The sequence below is a fragment of the Rhamphochromis longiceps genome, linkage group LG5, assembly GCF_057381845.1.
Source record: "Rhamphochromis longiceps isolate RC_006_pf linkage group LG5, R_longiceps_female_GT1.1, whole genome shotgun sequence".
In the NCBI taxonomy this organism is placed as follows: domain Eukaryota; kingdom Metazoa; phylum Chordata; class Actinopteri; order Cichliformes; family Cichlidae; genus Rhamphochromis; species Rhamphochromis longiceps.
This window is the reverse complement of record NC_140561.1, coordinates 9,671,069-9,674,736: the sequence shown is the minus strand read 5'-3', so window position 1 is coordinate 9,674,736 and position 3,668 is coordinate 9,671,069.

Sequence of the window (3,668 nt, the reverse complement as noted above, 5' to 3'; positions counted from 1 at the left end):
GATGCTTTTTGAATGGCAGTAAAATCCAGCAATGTTTGGATTTTTTTTCACCAGCATCTTGTGACCAGTGGTGGTTTTGCGCATTAACATATGGTAAATGTTTTTGCTTCATGCAAAGCCATTTTATAGACTGCGTTGCAAAGTAAGCTCTTCACATTTTGAAAATGTTGAAATTGTGTTTTTCATCTGCTAGAACAGTGATTCCGAACCTTTTGGAGCCACGGCACATATTTCACTTTAGAAAAATCACACAGCACACGACCAAACAGAAATGTCACAAAAAGCATCTTGATAATGTTTCTCTATGCACCAGGTATAGCGGAATTGGCTTGACCTGTCCCTTTTTTGCTTTCTTTTGACCACTACTCATGCTAGGGCCTTCATTTGGGTCAAAATTTTCTCTAGGACCCAGGTCAAACTGACTACTTCTCTTTTCAAATGATTATCTATTGATATTGCGTGCTGCGTTGCTTCACTCTTGGCATGACTATTATGTCATTTCTTCTTCTTCGTCTTCTTCTGTTCTACTGGCAGTTGGCAACCCATTTAATTGGAGGAAGAAATTGCACTGCCCTCTAGTGGAAGAGAATGTAATTGTTCTGCCTGTTACTCAGGGCGGTCACTTAAAGTATCAATCAGGTGAAACCAGACAATCTTCCACGGCACACCTGATCATTTCTCACGGGCACAGTGGTTGGGAAACACTACGCTAGAAGACATGAGCACTCAGTACTATGATACATTTCTGCCTTGAAATTGGGACTTTTTTTTATAAAACAAACTGTACCCAAGCAGTTAGTCCAACTAACTTGAAAGTTGTAGCTTACTTGTTCTTCTTGGTGATCAATAAAAAGGTTGATCTAACCTAAGCAATAGATTATCAGCTTGCTCCTTACCTTCACCTTCAACTGGTCGTATAGCAGATGGCTGTTCGTCCATTGGCCTAGTTCTGCTGGAGGTTTCTTCCTGTTTAACGGGAGTTTTTCCTTCCCACTGTTACCAAGTGCTACCTCATAGGAGTTCGTCTGATTGGGGATTTTTAGAGTTGAGTGCTGTTGTGATTTGGTGCTACCTAAATAAAATTGTATTATTTTTGTTAGAAAGTGATGGATAAAATACAATACTATGCTGATATAACAACTTGTAAACCATGTAATACTCCAACTATTCCAATATTACAGCTTGCCACTGTGAGGCATTATAGTAGTTTTACGGTGTCTGAGCAGATTCGAAGGTAAGCAGCCTCAAACTGAAAGCAGTGGTGGTGAATGGGTTGGATGAAACGAGCCTGGGAGAAATTTCCATATTCCGAGGTCACTCATACTAAAGAATGCAAAGCATTACATCTAAGCAGGCTTAGGGCATTGAAGGATTGTTTTCATGAAGAACAAACTTTTATTAGGCCTGTGCTGGGACAGAAGCTCTAAAATAAATGTATTTAAATTGCTTCCTGTAGACTTAGAGCAAAATAAATGGTACAACTGTTAAAAACATTGAAAATTTGTTAACGTTTCTCCCCACGTTTCTCAGGATGTGCTTATTGTATATCAAGCAGGGTGTCATCCTGGAAAATGAACCAACCTTTGTTTTGAGCATGAAACATCTGAGGCCAGATGTTGAGGGTGTTGATGTTGACCAGGCAGCTTTACCAGTGCAAGATGATGTGATCCCCCTTGGGCTTAACACCAGCATGACTCTGCTTCCTATTTGAGCCCCTCAAAACCTTTTTGGAGCAGCATCTGTTCCTGTTTAGTGTCAACACTTGCAGGTTTCCATTACCAATATGAGACTCTTACCCACCATCAAACCTCTCGACTCTGCATCTTTCTCAAACATGAGGCTCGGGAAGCCTCATGTTAAAGGAACTACACGGCTTGACAAATGTTTCAGGCGGGTGAAGCCGTGTTACAAACTGTACTTGTGCATTATTTAAAGAACTAGACCCCCACAAGACTGCAGCTCTACTTCTCTCAGCTGTCTCCCAGTGTGGAGTTTGTCGTTTCAGAAATCAAACTCGTAGAACACTAATGTAAACTGTATTCCGTTATTTTGTAGCTGTGCGCTGACATGTTATTGTCTTGTATTCTGTTGTGCTGCAGGTCAGCTACCCACTGGGAGCATAACAATGCGTAAGCTGACTTGAGAGGCAGCAGAGAGGTACTGACCGTAACCCAAAAACGTCTCTTTGTGTTAGTCTGACCTGACACGTCTCACTGCCGGTCATGGTGCTGATGAGTCGGAGGCAGCAGGAGCACAAAGGCGGGCTGAGAGATGACTTCTAAAATTCCTCCGTCCTTGACTTTGGGGACTCTGTCAGTGTTTATTCAATCTGTCATGCTATCTCGTCTCACAATGTAAATCTCCATAGGGCGACTACATTGCTGTTCTTTTTCAGGCGCCACCAGAACTGCATCCTTGCTGACTTTCTGACCTGAGGTTTAAACTGCAACTAGAAAGTGAACATAATGTAGTGCAAAAGAGGATTCTGTAATCTAAAAAGCTTCATTAGGAGGCTGGCCTTAATCCGCACTGGCATGTTTTTCTTTTCAGTATAAACGCAAATTTGACTCAAAAAACAAGCGGCATTCCTCATGGGCTGAACAGCCGCATTCACTAGAAACCCTTTGTAGTGATTTTAAACAAAGAGAGGCTTAATCTAATAAGATTTTCTGCGGTTACTTCACCAAGGTTTGCACTTAGGCATCCAGGTCGAGTGAGACCCGACATCCAGCAGCAGCCATCTCTTTTGAGAGCTCGCGTCTGAACAGAGATAGGACAAAGTAAAGACAGCTAAATTAGACCGTGCAGATAGCGGTGGAGGAACTCTCCGCAGCAGAATCAGCAGGGAAATGAGGAGTCAGAGAATCAGATGGAGTAGATTAGCAGTCCAGAAGCCAGTGCGGCTGGGGAAAAATGTGCCTCTGATGATAATGAGTCTAACAGGGCATCCACTAGACCCTCGCTGCCACTCTGATGTCGAAGCAGGACGGATCGACTAAGGCAGGCAGTTACCAGAACTCTATCCAACAGGAGTCGTGCTGTCGCTGCTGCTTTTGCCTCAAAAACTTCTCTCTCAGAGGTATTTTACAAATATCTGCGCTCAAAGCTGTCTTTGTGCATCTCTGTGCCTCAAACAGCATGGGACCGACACCATTCCAGGCGCTGTTTACACATCCGAGAGTCTCCTATCAGATGAAGGAGGGTGAAAGGAGAAAAAAGACACAATGTGAAAGTGGAGCTTATCAGCCAACGTGCTGCGATTGTGACAGGGCTCGCTCTCCAAACCCCCCTTCTGGAAGGCTCTCAAAATAAACAACCACTGACCTAAGAGCATTCTCCCTGTCATCTCACACATCACATGGCACAGCCCAGCAAAAGTCCACAAACCACTAAATTACATACCTAATATTCCCTCCGCTGGACTGTCTAACGTTGAATGTGTTGTGAGTGAAAAATCGTTGAGAGCCTTAGACAAGCAGGCACCAAATAATTGAACGTCGTGACTCAATTAAATGTCTAAGTTATGTCAGCGTAGGTTAGCAGCTGAACTCTGAGCATTAAAAAAGAACATCTGGATGACCTGCCTCTTCTTGTTAGCATTGGATTTCTGCTCAGGGCTTTCCCTCCCCTGTTGTTATTTACAAGTGCATGTCAAAGGAACAACAACA